General features: G+C 38.4%; 2 pseudogenes; both read right to left on the bottom strand.

The window, feature by feature from the left end:
• LOC141517214 (alcohol dehydrogenase 1-like) lies at nt 1-12,460 on the bottom strand (annotated as a pseudogene).
• On the bottom strand, nt 9,501-9,969 carry LOC141517251 (small ribosomal subunit protein eS24-like; annotated as a pseudogene).
• Nucleotides 12,461-23,894: the final 11,434 nt, after the last annotated feature.

Consider the following 23,894-nt stretch of genomic DNA (forward strand, 5'->3'; position numbering starts at 1 on the left):
TTAATATGCAACTACTTGCTGATCTAAAATACCTACTCTCTGTGCCCACAGATAACATATTATGGTCTTGATAGTCCTAATTGCCTCAAAGGCAAAATCAGCACCAACCCAGTCATTTCCATTGCCACCTGTTGGATGGACTTCTTGAAGTTTCAAGGATTAAGGCAATCAGTAACCCCAAGTGCTTTGGCCCTGGCAAATTTCCCTTCATTGAGGTCAATGCCAATGATCCTGGCAGCATCAGCTGCTTTGCAGCCCAGAACAACGGCAGAGCCAACACCTCCAAGCCCAAGGACAACACAGGTAGAACCAGGGGCAACTTGCATGTGAAGGAGACAAATTCCAAGTGCTGAATAGGGTTGCAGTCACCAAAATAGAAGACATTTCCTTCACATCTGATTGAGTCTTTACACTTCCAGGACCATTTTGGTTGGTTGAGACATGTCATGGCATTGGTAAGGGAAATCCAAGTTCACCAAACTGCCTAACAACACATGCTCAGCTGTTTTGTATTAAGAGTAGCCCCATAGCCTATGGGGGAATGCACAGGAAAAACTACAGACTTTCTCTAGGGGAGCAGCAGCATCAGTTTTTACTACTGAAATCTCATGCATCACAGTGTATTTGGTAAATGTGCTTTCTCCAGAAAAGTTATACACTTTCCTTCCTCTGCAGGTAAATCTGCTGGTACCATCAAGCATCAGTCCAACAGGAGAAAAGATCCTAGTCCATAGAGAGAGACAGACACAGAGCACACAAAGAGAAGTGAGATTCATCATCACTGGGAAACAATGTGAGCAGAATCACCGATACTTCCTTTAGGCAGCAGTTGCCCTTGGCATGTCAGCAGGAGTCACATTTTCGACACTGAGGTACAGCAATCAATAAGACTTTATCTTCTAAGGGGGGAAACAGAAAAAAAATCAACCTCACTCTGAATGGAAACTAAAATTGAATAGCCTCAATATAAAATGTGGAGATAATTCAGCAAGTTAAATAAATAAATTAAAAAATAACTCACAAAGTTGGAATGAAAGCTTGCTACAGAACTAACACTAACAATTTGAATGTTTTTTTGCTAGGCAGAAGCAATTTTCCTCTTTACCTGGGCCATGAAAATAAATTCTTGCATGTAAGAGAAGCTGTTGCCTTTATTCAATTATCTGGCATTTTAAAGATTTGCAAAGCTACCACATATTCAAGAATGAGCATAATACTAATGTCTTATACTCCCTTTAAGTCTGATGACTTTGAGAATCCTGTTTTCTGTTACTTGCTAATAAACTATAAAAATCTCTATATAGTAGATATTTATTGTCTTAACCCTCATTTTACTTCTTATTTCAAAATATTTGTGTATTGATATTTTTAAATTTAAAATTTTAAGATTTGTAACCCCTCTCTTTGTACTCTTCATCTTTAGTCCTGTGTCTTTGACCCTCTCTAATCTTCAGTTTTTCCTCACCAACTCACTTATTCCCTTCTAAACATTGATAGATCTCCTCCATCTCTTTTAAAAACAATTCATTTATTTATTTTGAATTCCACAATCTTTCCCCCAATATTGCCTCCCCCCCCACAGAAGGCAGTCCTAGTCTTTACATTGGTTCCAAATTGAATGTGATAAGGGAGAAATATACTAAAGGTAACAGTCTTTGGTCTCTGTTCAAACTCCACAATTCTTTATACATTGCTAAAATATTCTTTTTTAAGAGCAAACATAATACTGCCTCCCCTGCAAAAATATAGAACCTCATGAGAAAGAAAGTAAAAGAAAGAGAAAAAATGTGTTTCAGTCTGTGTTCTGATACCATCAACTCTGTCTCAGGTGGATTGCATTCTTCATCATAAGTCCATCACAGAAGCCGTTTCCATACTTTTCCACAGATGCTGCTGCTGACTATAACTCCCTCCATCCATTCCTCCCTACTACTGTATACTATATTCTCTCTCTCTCTCTCTCTCTCTCTCTCTCTCTCTCTCTCTCTCTCTCTCCCTTCACCCTGTCCCTCTTCCAAAATGTGCTGTAGGGCAGCCAAGTGGCCCAGCAGACAAAGCACAGGCCCCGGGGGCCAAGAGACCCCCAAGCCCACATACCCCAGAGACCCAGCAAGCTCCCAGCCCAGTGGTCCTAGACAGGCCACCCAATCCCAGCACCTTGCAAAAAGTAAAAAAGATAATTCATTATATCTGACAATTCTCTCCCATGATCTACCCTCTCCTCCATCACCCACATCCCCCCCTTCCCCCGTCCCCCTTCTCTCCTCCTTATTCCAGATGTCCATACCCTATTGAGTGTGGATGATGTTTCCTCTCTGAGCCATTTCTGATAAGACTGAAGGTTCCCTTGTTCCCCCTCACCTTCCCCCCCTTCCATATCATTGCAAAAGCTCACTGCTAAAAAAGTCTTTTATATGAAGTATCTTAGCCTATTCCACCTCTCTTTTCTCTCACTCCCAGTATATTTCCCTTTTAGCCATTAACTCCTTTTTTTTACAATATATTTTATCTTCAAATTCAGCTCTTTCCTGTGCTTCATCTATAAAAGCTCTTTGTATCTGCTCTACCAAATGAGAAGGTTCATATGAGCATTATCAACATCATTTTTCTATGTAGGAATACATGCAGTTTATCATCGTTAAGTCCCTCACAATTTGACAATTTACCCTTCTCTGCTCTCTATGCTCCACCTGAGTCCTGTATTTGAAGGTCAAACTTTCTGTTCAGCTCTGGTCATTTCAACAGGAACATTTGAAATTCTCCTGGTTCATTGAAAGTCCATTTTTTTCTCCTGGAAGAGGATGTTCAGTTTTTCTGGGTAGTTGCTTCTTGGTTGCATTCCAAGCTCTTTTGCCTTCTGGAATATTATATTCTAAACCCTACGAGCCCTTAATGTGGTTGCTGCTTCTGGGGGAGATCGATGGATTCTTTCAATTTCTATTTTGCCCTCTGCTTTCTAGGATATCAGGGCAATTTTCCTGTAGGAATTCTTTAAAAATGAGGTCAAGGCTCTTTTCTGATCATGACTTTCAGGTATCACAATAATTTTTAAATTATTTTTCCTGAATCTGTTTTCCAGATCAGTTGTTTTTTCAATGAGATATTTTACATTTTCTAATTTTTCATTCTTTTGGTGTTGAAGTATTGTGTCTTGAGTTCTTTCAAAGTCATTAGCTTCTTTTAGCTCCATTCTACATCTGAAGGATTTGCTTTCCTCAGAGAATTTTCTTATCTCATTGTTCATCTGGCCAATTCTGCTTTTTTAAAGCATTCTTCTCCTCAATAACTTTTTGAACGGTTTTATCCATTTGACCTAAGCTGGTTTTTAACATGTTATTTTTTTCAACATTTTTTTTGATCTCCTTGACTAAGCTGCTGACTTTGTTTTCATGTTTTTCCTGCATCTCTTTCATTTCTTTTCCCAATTTTTCTTCTGTCTTCCTTACTTGATTTTCAAAATCTTTTTTGAGTCCTTTCATAGCCTGAACCCAACTTCTATATTTCTTGGAGGCTTTAGATGCAGAAGCTTGTACTTCCTCACTTTCAGATTGAGTATTTTGATCCTCCTTGGGATCATAGGCAAAGTATTTGTTAATGGTCCAGTTCCTCTTTTTTCTCTGATTACTCATTTCTCTAGCCTGTGCCTGGTTTTGGGGTGCTTCCTGACCTTTTGAGTATTATTGGGACACCCCCCTCCACCAGAACCTCAGTGTGTAAGGTTCTGACTGCTCTCCTGGTCTGTGAATGACCACAATCTCACCCCTCTACCACAGGGCTGGGGGGATCCCTGTTCTACTGGGGGGACCTAGATTGTGACCAGGATCTGAATGTGGTCAGGGCCCCAGAGTCCTGTTCCAGAGGCAGAGGACAGACCTTGGAAGTCTCCCTCCCCTACCTTGGTGGGCTGAGCACTCAGGTCATAGTTGCCTGGAGGCTCCTGCTTGTTGGCTCCTGCTTCCATTTCCTGGAACTGCCCAGCCATGTTGACTGCGCTGACCATGCTGACTGCCGCAACTGCCCTGTGGGCCTGGGCTTCAGGCTCGCTCTGGCACCCAAAGATTCTCCAAGTTGTGTCTGATGCTCCCCAGGGTGCAGGTCAGGAAACTGTGTCTGCTGCTGAGAGCCACGGCTCCCAGGCACTCTGGGGCTGTTACCGGGAGGCTGAAGTTTCTTCACTCTGGCGGGCCATCCCTCTAACCCCATGGAATGGAGTTTTCCCATTATTTTCCAGGTTACCTTGGGCTGGAGATTTGCCTCACTGGATCTTTCTATGGGTTCTGTTTCTCAAAAATTGGAGTCATACTTTTTTTTTTAGGTTTTTGCAAGGCAAATGGGGTTAAGTGGCTTGCCCAAGGCCACACAGCTAGGTAATTATTAAGTGTCTGAGACCAGATTTGAACTCAGATACCCCTGACTCCAGGGCCGGTGCTTTATCCACTATGCCACCTAGCCGCCCTGGAGTCATACTTTTAATATTTTTGAAATATTTTAGAGCACTTAGGAGAGGCTCTTTTCCAGCTGCCATCTTGGCTCCACCCCCCTTAGCCATCTTTAATAAGCCCTTTCTTGACTCTAACGCCTCCTCAATTCATCCTTTTCTAGCTCTCCTCTCTTTCACAGACAAATTTGTTTTTTTTTAAAGTTTTTTTGCAAGGCCATGGAGTTAAGTGGCTTGCCCAAGGCCACTATTAAGTGTCTGAGGCTAGATTTGAACTCAGGTATTCCTGACTCCAGGGCCAGTGCTCTATCTACTGTACCACCTAGCTACCCCTTTTCACAGACAAATTCAAAAGTTATTTACATTTCTTAGCCTCCTCTGCCTCTCTATGTTAGCCATTTTTCAACCTTTGTAATTTGGTACTCATTGTCATCACTCATCTGACTCTACCTTCCCCTCAATTGCTCCCTTACTAGCCAAATCCAAAGATCTTAAGAACTTCAACCTCATTTTTCTTGACCTTTATGCACCATCTTGTGCTACAGACTAGTGTCTCTCTCTCTGTCTCTCTCTCCTCTCTGTCTCTCTCTGTCTCTGTCTGTCTGTCTGTCTGTCTCTCTCTCTCTGTCTCTCTCTGTCTGTTTTTCTCTCTCTCTCTCTCTCTCTTTCTCTCTCTCTCTCTCTCTCTGAATCCTGTACCTTCTCTTCTTTTGGGGTGGATCATTGCCAAGAAACAAAGCCATACTTAGAGCTAATGGACTTGGTAATTGCCTGGTGCTCTCTTCTAGAGAGAGATCACCTGGGTAGACTGAGTTCTGGTCTTATATCAGTGGAAGCTCCTGGGGTGGATTTGACAGGGAAAAGTCCAAAGAAAAATACTACCTGCTTCCTGTTTGGAGCTGAGATTTCCCTTCTGGGCTTTGATATAGGATTAAGAGATGAATGAAGAAAGGGAAGGATTCAATGGAGTGAAGACCCCCCCCCCCCCAGTCCTGATAATTTACAGATATGAGCAACCAGTAAATTAGTGTAAAAACATAGACCCTCAATCACCAAGGGGCAGAACTAATTAAGAGACATTTATCCTTAAAGTAAAACCAGGCCCAGAATCATGAGGATATCCCTGAATGCCATCTGGTGCTGGAGAAGGAGGGATTGGGAAAAATTCCTTTGGTTTATCCTGAATGTGGGCACCATCAAGAGGTTGGCTGGACATTAAGAGGTTGGGTTCACTCATAGGAGATCACAGTTCTGCTAGGAATCTCCACTTCTCTTGTTTCAGATGCCTGCATTTGGTTTTATTTTTGACTTCTTAATATCAGGCAAGTCTCCAGTGACTTCCCTCTATAAGATATATGGGAAAGAGAAGGGAAAAAGTATTTCTTAAATACCTGTAATATGGCAAGTACTGTTCTATGCACTTGACAAATATTATCTCGCTTGATCATCACACCAACCACCTATTATTATTCTCATTTTATAATTAAGGAACCTGAGGCAGAAAAAGGTTAAGTGATTTGGTCAGTCATAGAGCTCATATCTGAAACTGGATTTGAACTCAGGTCTTCCTGACTCCAGGTATAACACTATCTCCACTGGGCAACCTTTCTGCCTTTACATGCTTCCTTACTGTCCATAGTCTGACCAGCATCCAGAAGAGGGAAAGCAGAAGTTATTATGGTGTGGGTACTATTTCTTCATCTTACAGTTCAGATTCTAGGCCCATTTTAAATTCTCTGCTTCAGTTTCTTCCATTAATCACTCATAAATCCTCAGACAGATTGCCCTTTTCCTCACTTTTACCTAAATTTTCTGTCTGAGGGATATAGTTTTGCATGAAGAGAAATTACATTTTTTTAATTCTCATTTTGTACAAATGTTTTTGTTTTACATTAATAAAATATACTCGTTTACAAAATACCCCGCCCCCCATGAACATAGATAGACTTGCTTGGGCGAAAAAGTCAAGGGGAGAGAAAAAAATTAAAATTAAAAAAATAATAGTAATAATTGTAGGTATGGCCAGGTGGCGCAATGGATGAAGCACCAGCCCTGGAGCCACAAGCACCCGAGTCCATATCCAGCCTCGTAAACCCAATAATCACCCAGCCATATGACATACAAGCCACCCGATCCCCACTGCCCTGAAAAAACCAAAAAGAAGAAAAAAAAAGACCCAAAATAAAATAAAATAGTAATAATAGTAGGGGTGGCTGGGTGGCAGACAGAGCATTGGCCCTTGAGCCAGGAGCGCTGGGGTCTAAATCTGGCCTCAGACACCCAAAGATCACCCTGCTATGTGGCCCCAGGCAGGCCGCCCAGCCCCACTTGCCCTGCACCCTCCCCCAAATAATAATAACAAAAAATGTGCTTCAGTCTTTGTTCCAACACCATCAACTCTGTCGTGAGTGGATCACATTATTTATGATAAGTCCATCACAAAAGTTACTTTCATATTTTTCCAACGTTGTCATTGCTGATTGCAACTCCCTCCTTTCTTATTTCTCCACTACCATGTACTATATTTTCTCTCTCCTTTCACTCTGACTCTACTGTAGGGTCGCTGAGTGGCGCAACAGACAGATCCCTGGTCCTGGGGCCAAGAGGCTCTGAGCCCCAATACCATCCCTTAGGCCCAGCATCCACCTGGCCCTATGGTCCTGGACAGGCCTTCCAATCCCAGCCCCTTGCAAGAAGTAAAAAAGAAAATGTATTACATCTGACCATTGTCCCCCCATGGTCCATCCTCTTCTCCTTTATTCACATCCCCACCCCTTCCCCCTGCTCCCCGCTCCTTCTTAGTCCAGATGCCTATACCCCATTGAATATATTTGCTGTTTCCTTTCCTATCCATCTCTGATGAGAGCAAAGGTTCCCTCATTCCCCCTTGCCTCCCCCCTTCCATATCATTGCAATAGCTCATTGTAATAAAAAAAATCTTATTATGTGAAATATCTTGGACTACTCCCCCTTTTCTTTCTCCCATTCCATTTCCCTTTTTTTTCCTATTGACTCCATTTTTACACCAGATTTTATCTTCGAATTCAGCTTTCTCCTGTGCTTCAACTATAAAAGCTCCCTCTACCTGCTCTATTAACTGAGATGGTTCATATGAATATTATCAGTATCATTTTTCTATACATGCAGTTCATTCTCATTAAATCCCTCATATTTCCCCCCTCTCCTCCAATCTCCATGCTTCACCTGAGTCCTGTATCTAAAAGATCAAACATTCTGTTCAGCTCTGGCCATTCCAAAAGGAACATTTAAAATTCCCCTGGTTCATTGAAAGTCCATCTTTTTCCCTGGAAGAGGACATTCAGCCTTGCTGGGTAGTTCATTCTTGGCTGCATTCTAAGCTCTTTTGCCTTTCGATATATTGTATTCCAAGCCCTACGAGCTTCCAATGTAGCTGCTGCTAAGTCCTGTGTGATCCTGACTGCAGCTCCACAATATTTGAACTGTGTCCTTCTGGCTGCTTGTAATATTTTCTCTTTGACTTGGGAGTTCTGGAACTTGGCTATAATATTCCTGGGTTTTTTTTTTTGGGGATCTCTTTCTTGGGGGGATCGGTGGATTCTCTCCATTTCTATTTTGCCCTCTGCTTCTAGAATATCAGGGCAATTTTCCTGTGGTAATTCTTTGAAAATGATGTCAAGGCTCTTTTCCTGATCATGACTTTCAGGTATTCCAATAATTTTCAAATTATCTTTCCTAAGTCTGTTTTCCATATCAGTTGTTTTTTCAATGAGATATTTCACATTTTCTTCTAATTTTTCATTTTTTTGGTTTTGAAGTATTGAGTCCTGATTTCTGGTAAATTCATCAGTCTCCCTGAATTCTATTCTTTGTCTGAAGGATTTGTTCTCCTCAGAGAGTTTTCTTATCTCTTTTTACTTCCAGCCAATTTTGCTTTTTAAAGCATTCTTCTCCTCAATAACTTTTTGAACTGTTTTATCCATTTGACCTAAGCTGTTTTTTAGCATGCTATTTTCTTCAGCACTTTTTTGGATTTCCTTGACTAAGCTGCTGACTTCATTTTCATGTTTTTCCTACATCTCTCTCCTTTCTTTTCCCAGTTTTTCTTCCAACTCCCTCATTTGATTTCAAAGTCTTTTTTGAGCTCTATCATAGCCTGAGCCCAATTTCTGTTTTTCTTGGAGTCTTTATATGCAGGAGCTCATCTTCAGACTGAGTATTTTGATCCTTCTTGGGCTCATTTGCAAAATATTTCTCAATGGTCTTCCTCTTGTTTCTTTGCTTGTTCATTTTCCCAGCCTAAGCCTGTTTTTTGGGGTGCTTCCTGAGCTTTTGGGACACTCCCACAAGGGTCTTAGTGTGTGAGGTTCTGTCCTCCCTCCTGGTCTGTGAATGATCATATGCGCCCCCCCTCTGTCACGGGGCCGAGGTGGGGGGGGGGCCCTGCTGTTCTATGGGGGGGCCTAGACTGGGATCAGGATCTGAATGTGGTCAGAGCCCCAGAGTCTTGTTCCAGGGGCAGAGGACAGAGTTCTGCAGTCTCTCTTCACTCCTCTCCCTCACCTCATGCCCTGGAGGCTCCTGCTTACCGGCTCCACCTGTTTCCTGGATTAGGGCTGCGGAAAGACCAAGCTGCTACCTGTTTGCCCCGAGGGCTGGGCTTCACGTGCTCGCTCTGGCAGAGGTCCCCCGCTGTTCCCCCAATTTGTGCCCGGTGCTCCCCGGGGTGTAGCTCAGGAGACTCCCCCGCTGCTGTGAGCTGAGACTCCCAGAGCCCTGGGGCTGCCTCCGGGAGGCTGAAGTTCTTTCACTCTGGCGATCCACCCCTCCGACCGGGGGAGCAGAGCCTTTCTGCTCTTTTCCAAATTACCTTGAGTAGGAGAACTGCCTCACTGGGTCCCTTTGTGGGTTCTGTCTCTCGAAAGTTTAGTTAGAGTCCTTAGTTTATGAATTTTTATCAGAGAGCTCCTAAGACTGGATCCTTTCATGTCGCCATCTTGGCTCCGCCCCGAGAAATTACATTTAGAAATATTTTTCAAGTGTAAAACCAAAGCAAAGATAGACACACTTTTTAAAAAAAGAGTTTTAACAGTTTATTTACGCTCTGATGAAAAAATCCAAATTATCTTCACAGATAAACATCCACAGTGTCTTTTAGTCCTTCTTTTTGCCAGTACTGACATTTGCCTTTGCAGTGCCCCTCACTTTCTTCATTCTGTTCTTGTGTTCCTTTTGCTGCTTTCTTGATGTCTTTTTCTTCTCATACAGACCATGCCTTGCAAGTCTGTGCTTTGGTTCATTTTTCTTTGCTTAGTCAAGGGAATCATAAATCATGCCAAAGCCTGTTGTTTTGCCACCACCAAAATGGGTTCTGAATCTAAAGACAAAATGACATCTGGAGTTGTCTTATACAGCTTGGCCAGTTTTTCTCGGATTTCAGTCTTAAGGACTGTGGCCTTGCCAGGATGAAGGACATCTATAACCATCTGTTTTCGCTGAAGAAGTCTGTTTGTCATGAACTACCTGGTTCTGATGGCTCCTGTGTCATTCATGGTGGCGGCTGGCTCCTCGAGCAGCAGGAGAGGGAAAGGAGACACAGTTTTTTATACATAGGAAGCTTTATAATCTAGCAGGGATTTTTCAGTCTAATAATCTCACTCTCTTCCAGATCTAAAATTTATAATCCACTTATACCTAAGCTAATCTTTTTCAAAATTTCCTTTTTGTAGAGAATAATTTTTTAGTCGAGGGGTGGAACTGAGAAGTTTCTGACATCCAACACAATTTTGGGCTCCATCCTTAACTGGTTTCACACTGCTCACACCTTCTCCAATGCTTTCTACTATCCCAGTGCCTTTGTATCCCCAAATTACAGGTAAAGGTACTTTCAATGTTCCTTCTAGAGTATGATTATCTGTACCACAGATCCCTGAAGATATAACTTGCAGGACAATTAAATGACATCAAATACAGTAGAGTATTTTCTTCCTATGATACTAGAGATTCACTGAAACCAAATATAGTGTCTACTTGCATAATATACTTAAAGAACCTCGTAAAACAGAAGTTTAAGGTTACTTCTTGTATATCAGAATGTGTTTGTTATACTGGGTGGCCAGATGCCATTGGGTGGTACAATGGATAGAGAGCTATTGGATCTGAAGTAGGGAGGATCTGAGTTCAAATTTGCCTTCAGACACTTGATACTTTGACTGTTGTATCTTCCTAGGAAAGTCACTTATCCTAATTTCCTCTAAAACCCAACTAAAAGAAAATCCTATTGGGTAGTCCAGGGAAGTGCTTTCAAACACATACTTTGACAAACTGTATTAAACATATTTTAGGATTTGAACTCCATAGGTGACCGCTAACAGTAAAATGTGCTCCTCCATGGAGGACTTCCATGCTTGAGTGTTCCATGGCACCTTTTTACGTTAGAAATTATATAGTCGATAATGACATCCAGGTGCCTCCTGAATTTGTTCCTCGAGGTATCACCTGTTTTTATGTGGCCCAGTTATCCTCAGATGTAGTTTTCCACGGTGTTTGAGGCATGAGCAAAGAAAGTTGGGAAAGCATATAGTCCTAAAGAGAACAAACAAAACGACTATGGATAATTTCTTATATTCTATTCTGGTTCTGAATTTCCTTTATTTTCTCCAGCCTATTGGCTAATGCTCAGCTTTATCAGACAGATTAAACCTAACGCAAATTATGACTGATACACACTCCTCCCTGATGTTGTTGCTCAGTCATGTCTGATTCTTCATGATCACATTTGGAGTTTTCCTAGCAAAGAGAGTGGAATGATTTGTCACTTTTCCAGCTCATTTTACAGGTGTAAAACCTAAGGCAAACGTGGTGAAGTAACTTTCCCAGGGTTGCACAGCTCGTAAGTGTCTGAAGTCAGATTTGAGCTCAAGAATCCTCTTGCCTCCTGACCTGGCTCTCTATCATCTGTGCTACCTAGCTGCCTTTGGTGATTAAGTATATAGAAAAAATTTGGGTAGCAAATCTTACTGAGAGAATTAATGTTGTTTAATTTTGTCTATCGTTGTTTGACTTTCTATACAAGTATGGATATTCAGGGTTTTGTCTCACAGTTTGAGGGAAATGAAGATTGATTTTTACCAAACAAGATATTATTTAATGAATCAGCTGGTATTTACAAAGCAAATAGATTTATGTCTTTGAGAGTAAATGATCAATCTGATGTCTCTGAGATACATCTTTTATATTTTTATCCTGTGCTTGGTTTTTTTTTTTTGCAAAGGATAGTAGGCAATAATGATGATGATGACTGTATAAAGCTCAAGGTATTATAATAGAGATGTAGGAAAAATTTTTTTAGATAATGAAAGCATCAAATTTAGAGCTCTTCACAATTTTCCACCACCCTAATTTTTCAGGCTTTCCCCTTCCTTCAAGGGAGTGTCTCCCCTTCTGTGAGAAGCTTCTCCTCACCCCCATGGTTGTTGTGGTCCCATTGTCTTTCCCTCCTGACATTATTATTCTATACCTACTTATATGTCTGTGTGTGTGTGTGTGTGCTGTACCTTCTCAGTAGAGTAAAAACTCCTTGAGGGAGAACCTTTTCTATTTTTAAATGTTCTTTTCCTATTCCCTAGTGCTTAATAATGCTTCTTGATTTGGATTGAATTGCATATAATACTACTTTGGGTAGTGCACTGGAAGATGCCCTGCACTTTTGCTATGCAAATGGTGGGAGATGTGGCTTGTGATTGGCTGAAAGAATGCTGAAACCAACACTGTTTAATAATTTAAAAAAATCCAACAATAAATATCATTTGGTTATAGAGAAAGAATTTCGAGGAAAACAGTCTAAAGAGAGAAGAAGCATGAACTCTGGAATATGGGAAAAAATACACATACAGGACAACAACCTCTAAGTATTTATTTCCTGAGACAGGAATTCTTATTGAGTTTTTAATCATTAGGAGGAGATAGCATACGTAAGCACTTTACCTTAATTCAAACTGCTCCAGCCTTTGGTGGATCAACTTCCACCTCCTCAATAGACATTACTTGTCCAGGTAATGGCTGCCCTGCATAAGATCACCTGGAAGATTCTTTTTTTTTAGGTTTTTTGCAAGGCAATGGGGTTAAGTGGCTTGCCCAAGGCCACACAGATAGGTAATTATTAAGTGTGTGAGACTGGATTTGAACTCAGGTACTCCTGACTCCAGGGCCAGTGCTTTATCCACTATGCCACCTAGCTTCCCCTTACCTGGAAGGTTAATAAAATAGAACAAGATTTTGATAGAAACAAATTAAGTTTCATATCCCTTTTTACTAAAGGCATGTTGGCTGTCTCTCTTGGCATCTTTTCAAACTGGGGATGACTTTCTAGCTTGTTTATTTTGGACAAATATAAAAATGAAGCTATGAAGAAGGGAAACAAGTAGTTAGGAAGTATCTATTATATTTCAAGTACTGGGTAAAGTGCTTTACAAATATTCTCTCATTTGATCATCACAACAGTCCTGGGGGAGGGGGGTAGGTGCTATTATTCTTCTCATTTTACAGATAAGGAAACCGAGGCAGAGGTTAATATGATTTGACTTCTGATCTACTTGACTCCAGGTCCAGCACTCTATCTATTGCATCATTGAATATATATTATATCATGAAAGTAGCAAGGTACATCATTGAGAAAATGGATTCTTTCCCACACATGCTGCTAGATAGATTTGTTTAATTTGATGTGTTAGGGACTGTTGTGTATGGGAACACTTTAAATTATCTTCACCTGGTGTGCTTGAGAACCAGAGCCTTGTTCTACTAAGTGCCATGGGAGTGGGAGTGGATTAGGGACCGGAGAGGTATTTAAGCACTGGTATTTGGTTTAATAAATGGAGACCTTGGAGCACTTGGAGATCTTGATGGAGTACTTGTCTCCCACCCTCCAATGCTCACCTGGGGAAAGATTGAGGGAGTCCAGGAAGGGACTCAACATAATGGTGCCCGAACAGGGACCCAAAGGACATGAAGGTGGAGTTATCTGAGTGAAGTCCGGGATAAGGACACAGCAGATAGAAGCAAGAGAACCAGGCAACATCCCAGAGGAGAGGCCTCTGGAGAAAGTAACAGGCTGATTTTTTATTAGGGGACTGATTTTAAACAAAGAGATGTAAAATGAAAGTGAAAAGACAAATAGTATTCAGCATTGAGGAGTCAGTCTGTGCCCCAGGGGATGAAGTTCTATCTCAAGCAGCAATCTGCAGCCGTGAACAGGAAGCAGAGAACCTCGTTTACTGTTCTTTTTGGCCGCAGCTGCCGGCCTGACTGCGCTGTGTGCTCTGGGAGTGACCCCGGCCCTGGACCCGGGACCAGCTGCAGAGACCTGGACTCTGATGACTGTGATTTTCACTCTCCGTAATGGTGCTGACTACTGTTTACAAAATGCAGCAACTCCAAATTGTACTGTCAACATCTCAAGTAATTTCAAATCTTTTCTTTCATTCTTTGCTGTTCCTATCCTCTGCAGAGGGAAGGGGGAGAGAGAAGGGAAATCTTCCTTTTTGGACCTTCAAAACTCAAGTTTATATCTCAGATGGAATGCTGGCTTTGCTACAAGGACAAGACCCTCCAAAACTTATTCTAGAAATAAAGGGACCCCCATACCTTCTTCCTGGCTTGGGGAGAATGACTGTATTTTTCAATAGGTTATTGATTGGGAAGCTTCATGGTTCAATTAGTTAAGAGAAAAGAGAAAGATTTTTTTTTTTCCTGGGATTGGGAAATTTAGATTTTGTCTTTTGAAGGAAGCCTGTGCTTGTGGCTAATATTTTGGGGTGTGTGTGTGTGTGTGTGTGTGTGTGTGTGTGTGTGTGTGTTTAATCATCAATAGGAGATTTTTACATCTCTCCACTGGTCTGGAGAGGTGGGAAAATGTTTCAATATTTGACATTTTGGTGCTGGCCAGGGTGCCCAACAATCTCACTTTGACAAGTTTGAAATACAAGAGAATTGTTTTCTGTGTTTGTGTTAGTGTATAAACTCTGAAATAGTTAGGTAAAATTAAAAGTTATTCCTTTTAGTTTGAATTTTGAATTTGATTGCTTTGAAAGATTTTTTTGTCTGTTTGTAAGTTGGGGATAAGTTGTATTTCAAGGAATTTAGGAATATTGGTTTTTACTATTGCTTGACATTTGTTTATACTATTTTTGAACTTTTGTTTACAATTTATGTGGCATTTATTATGTAATCATTTTGTTTCCAAAAAAAAGAAAAGAAGGGGGGATATGTTAGGAACTGTTGTGTATGGGAGCACTGTAAATTATCTTCACTTGGTGTCCTTGAGAACCAGAGCCTTATTCTACTAAGTGCCATGGGAATGGGAGTAGATTAGGGACTGGAGAGGTATTTAAGCACTGGTATTTTGGTAAATAAATGGAGACCTTGGTGTATAGGGAGAAACCTGTCTTCCTTGTCTTCCTTGTCTCCTGCCCTTCCAATGTTCTCCTGAGGAAGATTGAGGGACTCTGGAAAAGGGACTCGATATTGATGGTTTTTCAGTTGTGTTTTTCATAAACTTCCAGAATTTTTATGTATTGGAAGGAGAAGTAGATCCTGAATCTGAAGACCTGCCCTACCTCTACCATTTATCAATTAGAGTACCTTGAACAAGTAACTCAGGCTCATTTCTTCTGTGAAATGGTATATTATTTTTCAACTTGGAAGTGTTATCCCCTAAAATAATGTTCAGAATTTTATTTTTTTCCCTTATATTCAGGGGCAGTATGACTTGTGATTCTTTCTTTCCTTAGGGTGCCATTTTATTATAACAGTCATTTCTCCACCTTGCTTGACCACTTGAATAATAATTTCTGAAGAAATTTGGTAAGAGTGGGTGGACCTGTGATTTTATCACTATATGCTAACTCAAAATGTGGAAATTTCTTCCACCAATGCAGATCAGAAGCTCTCCTGCTATAAATTTAGAACTGGATGGGACCTTTAGAAGTCACCTAATCTTTGCCTTCAAAATAATCTCTGATGATAACACTGTAAATTAAAGAAAGTCAGATTTAAAAACATTATTCAAAGTATTTATCAAAGGGTTCCCCTAAATAGCAAGAGTTTTATTTGCAATAAATTGCCCATTTTGTTATATTTGGCTTATAAAAATGATCAGGAATATACATCAATGCATACACAGGTCATTCTTACCTGTACAAGTAACATAATATGATTTTATATTGATGAGACAACACACTTCTTTGTACATTTTATCTAGAAAATTGATATATAAAAGCACATTTCTAGAAAGAAACCATCTATTTACATTGTCAGAAGTTTCTACAGAAAATTTAGTTGGCTTCATCTTTTTACCTTGAAAGTACCAGGGAGAAATAGAAATTTTCTGAATGTCTTGATGAGAGGAAACCATTCCTACACTTAAAAGTTCCTATAAACACACAGCTTTTTATCTATTACATAATAGTATGCTTATAACAGGAGTGAGAAAATCAAGAGAGGTGGAAATGAGAGAGGAATGATGGGGAGGTACAGAGAAGTTAGAGAGGAGGAGAGAAAGAGAGGGATATGGGAGGGATTTTCTGGTTTGAAGAATAAAGTGCACTAGAATGGAGAATGCTACTGGAGGGAGAAAAAGAAAATGAGGAAAACTATTTTAAATGGAAGAAGAGAAACATACTTGGAAAGAACTCTGGTTCTGGAGTCAGAAGATCTTTGTTCAAATCCCACCTCTGGTACTTAATACTTGTGTGATCTTAGAAAAGTTGCCTCGGTTTCTCTTTATGTAAAATGACAGGGTTGGATTAGATGACCTTGGCAGTCTCTTGTAACTCTTGATCTATGATATGATATGACATGATATAAGATGGGATAATGGTCAGGAAGAATATGGTAGGAAAGGAAAGTAAATGAGTAGAAAAACATTTATTAAAATTATGATCTAAGTATCTTCCACAGTACTGGGGATACAATTACAAATTCAATTAAGGAATTTAATTCTTTTTTTTAATATAGATTTTTGGGAGATATTTTTTAAGGTTTTTTTTTTTAAGTCATTGGAGTTAAGTGGCTTGCCCAAGGTAACACAGTTAGGTAATTATTAAATATTTGAGGTCAGATTTGAACTCCAGGACTGGTGCTCTATCCACTGTGCTACCTAGCCGCCCCAAGGTATCTTCCCCCTCTATTTCCCTCCCAGAGAATCACCTCTTATTTTAAAAAACAAAAACAAAACATTTTCATTGAAAAGGGCAAGAGGGAAAAAACCAAGTAATACCAATTAATACATAAAAATTGGTCATAATGTGAAATATTCTATGCTCATGGACCCCTATCATTGACCTAATCACCTACATTCTTAGAACTCTTCTTTTGAGCCAAGCTTTCTCATTATAATCTTATAATATTCAGTTTTTTTAATAGCTGTTCATTCCATTTACATTGTATTGTAGCTATTGTGTATTTAGTTTTCTTGGTTTCACTCCATTTTGCATGAGTTTATGTAAGTCCATGCTTTTTTGTAGTTATTATGTTTGTTTACATTCATTTTTCATAATTTATTTAGCCATTTCCCAGTCAATGGCATCCTCTTTGCTTCTAAGAACACATTAAAAAAAACCCTGCTCTAATTATTTAGTGTATATGTAGTCTTTTTTTTTTTTTTTTATCTGAGACCTCAATAAGGCATATGCTTAGCAACTGAATTTCTAGGTCAAATGGGATGGGCATTTTAGTCAATTTATTTATATTACTACAAACTACTTTCCAGAATGGTTGTCTCAATTCACAGCTCCACCAAAAATGCGTTTCCAATGTGCTGTCTTTTGACAACTCCTCTGCATTGACTATTATTTTTTTCCTTTCACCTTTGGGAATTTGCTGATGTGAGATGAAACCTCAGAGTTATTTTAATGTTCATTTACCTTAATTCATTCTTTCATAAGGTCCTTTTTTAAGTACTGATGAAAACTGTTCATATTCTGTTACAACATTTCTTTGAGAATGGAACTTATGAATGTTCATTCAAAGATTTTTCCCAGTAGACTACTTTCTATCTTATCCAAAATATGTAAATTTTGTTTGTACAAAAGTTTCTAGGTCAATTATTTTGTTAACAGTGATTTCTTTCCAATTTCTTTTTTTGACTTTTCTTTTAAGAACATACCATGTAATTTATTAAATTAGACTGAGAAATGAAGAGGTGGCTAGGAGAATAGACCCTGATTTATTTTCATCCTCCTAAGGACTAAGCTGTTAAGATATACCTATAAATGTCTGAGAAACCTGGAATGTTCATTTTCCCCATTTTGTCCTGATAAAACTGGGAGCATTCCATTTCACTCTGGCTAATTTTTAGTTCTTTCTATGATCTACCTTTTTTTGGCACACTTCTCCTTATTTTCAATTGAGGAATTCAGTTTTAATGGATGATTCCCCTTAAGGTATGAACTTCCTGTTTACACTATTTTTTTTTTTTTTTTTTGTCTTTGCAAGGCAATGGGGTTAAGTAACTTGCCCAAGGCCACACAGCTAGGTAATTATTAAGTGTCTGAGGTCGGATTTGAACTCAAGTTCTCCTGACTCCAGGGTCGGTGCTCTATCCACTGCACCACCTAGCCGCCCATCCATTTTCTAATCAACGAAAACTTCCTTAGTTTACAATTCTTTGCTACTACAAGAAAAGAGGTGCTGTCAAGTTTTTTTTTTTGTACAATGAGTTTTTTTATCCTTTCTTTAATCTTTTTACCCACCAGTACTGATTTACTCTGTCAAAAGGCACTTGCACAATTTAGTAACTTTTGTGACCTAATTAATAACTTGCTTTTTAACATGGTTGGATTAGTTTGTAACTCCACCAAGAAAACTTTACTATGTCCTTTTTCTTGCAGTCACTTCAGCATTTATCATTTTTGACCATCTGATGTGTGTAGTCAAAGATTGAATTTGAATTTCTCTTATGTTTAATGACATTTTTTATATGTGATTATTTTTCATATGATATTTCTGCCTGTTCATATCTTTTGACCATTTATCAAGTTAGCTTATTCTTATAAATTTGAATCAGGTCTTTCTATATCTTGGAAATGAAACCTGTTTGGAAAAACTTGTTGCATGTCATATCTCCCTTTTCTTCCTAAGCCTTTAAGTACAACTTAGTTATCGATCATGATAAGTTTACTATTAAAATCATCTATGATGATAACAATGAGACAGTGATAGCTAATAATAGAGTTCAACTCCCAAGGTTATTATGGAAAGAAATTGAGAAAATGTTTGCAAGTTGTTTTGTAATTAATTACTATAGAATTGCTATTTTGTTATTCACGGAACAACGATTTTAGTATTTTGCTTATGATTGACTTTGGACTATTCATTAGAACTATTACTTTTACCTCTAATTACTTTGTGTCTATTCTGTACTTAGTTTGATTTACTTATATCTGTCCATGTTGCAGAAATTGATATGCTTTTGTCTTTGTATTCCTAGACTTGAAAAATAGCAGGTTACTTGAATCGGTTTTGTGTATAAAAAATTTTCTCCATATTGATTCTCCCACCATCAGTGTTTGAACCCGTTGAACTCTTCAGGGATTATTTTTAGAACTAAAAATAATCAACCTATTATCTCTTATGAAATACCAAGAGACCATGACAGACCCCTCAACATACACATTATAAAAGCTCAAGGACTTATAATCATCTTTCAGATAAAATCTAGTCAGTTATCAGAAATAGACATCTAGTCAGAAATATTAAATATATTCAGAATAAATGCATATAATTCTAGGAGGGGGTGAGCACTAGCAAATGAAGTAATGAGGATAGGCTTTCAGAAGGAGGTACTTTTTGAACTGAGCATGATGGGAACAAGGGGTTCTGAGAGTCAGTAAATAGAGAACGTGGGAACACCTGTATAAAGGTGGGAGATAGGATGTCATGGCAGTGGTGAAATCCCAACCAATGCCAGACTGGGGAAAGGCATCAGTGAGCACTGGATGGACAAGTTGTCTAAAATATGTCTTTTTGAAGTGATAACTGAGGTACCACCATCCTGCCAGGAGTAACTGGGCTAGGTCTTTAAAGAAACAATTCTACTCCTGTGTCAGGGGAAAGAGAGATCTCCTTTTTCTTTCCACAAGATGAGTTTGAGGATATGGACCAGTCAAGTACAGTTTTAGGAAAGTCCTCAGAATCTGTATTGGCAGAAGTATCACCGGGGAAGTGAGAACAAGGTATTCTTATTACTCCTCAGAAGATGGATGAGGAGCAAAGCCCTTGCTTTGGGCTTAAATTTACCCTAATCAAAATCGGTAAATGCAATAGTAGTCCTTATGAGATAGCTTAAGGTTTTACGCTACCTTAAGGATGGGCCTTATTGGTAGAAACCTTTCTTTATAGGATAGTATCAACCTTTGTTGATATAATTAGACAGAAGAAAGATCCAAGTCATCAGGAATTAAACTCCCATTTTTTTTCTTTTAAGCCATGAATGAACTTTATTCACTGATTTAAAACTAGCACTTTTAACATTCAGAAATAGTTTCTTCCATTTCCCATAGGAAGTACACAGTTTCCAGTCCAAGTCCTGATCTATATGAAAGTCCCAAGAGGATGACACTTTGGCAAGAAAGGATGTCTTCCCCTTTCATCCACGAGGATCTCAAAACAACAGGATACAGTGAATGCTGAAACATAGAAGTGCAAAAACAAATATTTAGCTATGTGGAAGTCAACTGATTTTAGTAAACATATCTAACCAACAAGAAAACTTTACGTGAATACTTTGGGTCCCTTATATAAAATAATTTGTAGATGGGATTACACAAGAGTTTCAGTTTGTAGATGGGATTACACAAGGATTTCTTAAGGTAGAGCAATAGTTCTTTCCAAAAAGAAAAAAAAAACATGTTTTTGAAAAGATAAGAAATGTAACTTACTACTTTATTTTCTTATGCTTGGGGAGTTTCCTTATAAAAGCTCAGTCTGCTTTGCTTGATAGTCAACACCTTTCACAGCTTGATTTTAATCTGTCCTTCCAACCATATTTTTCTATCTCCATCCACTCGAAATCAAATGTAATTTCTCATTTCCTGAATGCATTCCATCCTTTGCTTTTTTGATTCTCTTACCTTATCATGATATCCTACTTATCCTTCATCCATATATGCATGAATGAAAAAAATCCCAGTACATTTCCAAAAAGACGCTTTTCCATCCAATCTACCATTCAATAAAACTCCTCAGTAAGGCTTTAGTCTGCTCACACGATGCCTCTTCTCAAAAGTCTGTGGCACACTATTGCCTACTGAATAAAGTTCACACTTCTCTGCCTGGCATTTAAGATCTTTCACAATGTGGTGCCACTCTATCTTTCAAATCTCCTTTCTAGACACATCTTGCAAATATTTTCAGAACCGAGACAGTCCTCACACTGAAGACTTTAACATTTTTAATCACAATTTTAAATGTGTTTACTTTTACTTCTAGACTTGTCACACAAATATTCATTACCTTAGGAACATAAATAGCAGGTTTACTTTTAAGGTTTCATTATATGTACTCCTTTGACCTTCTCAAGAACCCTTTAAAGTAGGTCTGCTAGATCTTATTATACCCACTTTATATTAAATGATAAAACTGACCTATAGAGAATTGAAAGTAGAGCTTTTGTCACATTGCACTACTAATGAGTAGTGAAGGTGGTAGTGGATGCCACATTGCTTGGTTCCTTCTTTGGAATCCACCTCTCCATTTATTTCTAACTCATTAGGATTTTGTGATTTTTTTCATGTCAATGTCAGATATGAAGATGACCAAACAAAATTTTTACCATTTTCCTGATCTGAGGAGTTCAAACTCTTCATTGATTTTGATGAAAGGCAATTCGTGGGTTACCAATGGGTCCATATCAGTTTTCTTTTTCATGTAGTCATCCACTAATAATGGAATACAATCTCTGGCTTTATTGAACAGTAAGGGCAAGTCAATGAAACAAGTACATTTCAGTGTACTATACAACACAGATTCTTCTTTCCATCTTCTTTTCCAGTCAACATGAGAAGCTAATTGATTGCCTAGGAGAAAGACTAGATGAGCCTCATGGATCTCCTGGGCGGCATGGTTTCCTATTCATATTTCTATGGATGTCCATGCTGCTCCTCTTTTCAAATATCTGAATGGGTTCCTGTTATCTAGTAAATAAAGATCAAATGCTTAAGCTGGTCATTCAAGGCCCTAAACAGTTAATTCACATTACTTAGGATCATAAATCATAGGATCATAGATTTGATAGCTGGAACAGACTCATTGATTCAAATCTTCTCTTTTTTTTTTTTACAGATGAAGAAACTAAGGTTCAAAGAATTTAATGATTTGCCTAGTTCACAATTCAGAAGTATCTGAGGCAGGGTTGTCTTCTGAATCTAGTGCTCTATTCATCATATTCCATTGGCCCTACATCCACTCTGCAAACAAACTGGATCCCTCTATGCATTCTTTTTTTTTCATACTGGACTTTTCTTTCCTCTTGGTTTTTTTTTTCTATATGACTACAAGGCTTTTATTATCCTTTCTTCTAGTTGATGTAGATCTAGCTCAAATATGATCTTCTCCATCAAGATTTCTCCTTTATTCTACATGGATTTGACATTTCATTTTTTCTTTTTTTTCCATTTCAATGATTTATTCCAGATTTCACCTGTTCACAAGGCTAGGGTCCTCACATTTCGTTAGGATTGGCATTGAACAGTCTCATAATTCATATGAAAGAAATTGAATTTTCGTTATATTCAGGGCCCTTTCCTTTTGTCTTCTTCCTTCTTCACCTCTCTGCGTCATTCAGTGCTGTTTTAAAAGATGTTACATATTATTTATTCTAAAGAATAAATTTTTTTTTATTTTCAGTCTTTTTATCCCTGTAGGTCTTCTGCCACCCTTTGAGAAGGTAAGGAATATATAAATCATACATGGATATTAATGCAAAATATTTCCCTATTAGTCAGACTGCATAAAAAGAAAGAAAAATTTAAAAAGTAAACAAAAACTATACTTCAATTTGTGCTCAAATTGAATTCATCAGTTCTTTCTCTGAAGTTGTGTGCTATTGCATTTTTCAAATAAGCCTTTCAGAATTGTCTTGGCTCTTTGTATTGATGAGGAGTAACTAAGTTTTTCACAGTTGAACAATATTACATTATTGATTTTACTATGTCGAGGGATCTCTTGGTTTTTCTCATGTCACCCTACTTCAGTTCACAGAGTTCTCAGGTTTTTCTGAAACCATTCGCTTCATCATGTTGAAAAACACAATAGTATTCCTTTACAATTGAATAGCGCAAATTTTTTTGTCCATCCAAAACTGAAGAGTATCCCCTAAATTTCTAATTCTGTGCCATAACCAAATTTTACCACTACCATTACCATTTTAACCTATAGGTCTTATTTCTTTTTGTACTTATGGGTACTTTCTTTTTTTCTTTGATCTTTTTGTGGTACAAACTTAGTAGTGGTATTACTTGATCATAAGATATGCACAGTTTTATAGCCGTTTGGGCATAGTTACAAATTTTTCTCTATAATTGTTGGACTAGTTTCCAACTCTAACCAACAGTGTATTAGAGTAACTATTTTTCCATATTTCCTCCAAAATTTTTCATTTTTTCTGTCATGTTTGATAATTTGATCAGTGTGAGGTATGCTTCAAAGTTGTTTTAATTTGCAATTGTGATTTAGAATATTTTTTAAAATTTAGCTATAAATAGATTTTATTTTTTCTTTTGAAAACTGTTCATTTCTGGGGGTGGCTAGGTGGCACAGTGGATAGAGCACCTTCCCTGGAGTCAGGGGTACCTGCGTTCAAATCCAGCATCAGACACTTAATAATTACCTAGCTGTGTGGCCTTGGGCAAGCCACTTAACCCCATTGTCTTGCAAAAAAAAAAAAACCAACTAAAAAAAAAAGAAAACTGTTCATTTCCTTTGTCCATTTATATTACTTAATTGTGTGGCACCTTTTAGTAAAATGTAGTTTCCCTGATTATCTCTTTTAATTAGGTCTGCTTTTGCTTTTTGCTTTATTGATCATGTTTTCTACCTCTGTCTTTTTTTATTTCAACTGGAGCATAATAGCTTCTGCTCTAGCTCTTAATTTTAACTCTGTATGTGTCTTTCTGGTTTAAATGTGTCTCTTGTGAATAACATATTAGATTCTGGTTTCTAATTCATTTTGCTAAATGCTTACATTTTGTGAATAAGTTCATCTCATTTATATTCACAGTTGTGACTGCAAACTGTAGATTTCTTTCCACTCTATTTTCTTCTCTTTATCCTTCTTTCTCTTTTTTAAATCTTGTTCCTCCTCAAAAGTCTGTTTTGCTTCTGATCACCAACTTCCTTAATATGACCTCCCTTTTATCATCCTACTCACTCCTTTCTTTTATCCTCTTCCATATCTACTTCCCTGATGGGTAAGAAAAAG

This window comes from Macrotis lagotis, chromosome 3 (assembly GCF_037893015.1).
Source record: "Macrotis lagotis isolate mMagLag1 chromosome 3, bilby.v1.9.chrom.fasta, whole genome shotgun sequence".
Classification (NCBI taxonomy): domain Eukaryota; kingdom Metazoa; phylum Chordata; class Mammalia; order Peramelemorphia; family Peramelidae; genus Macrotis; species Macrotis lagotis.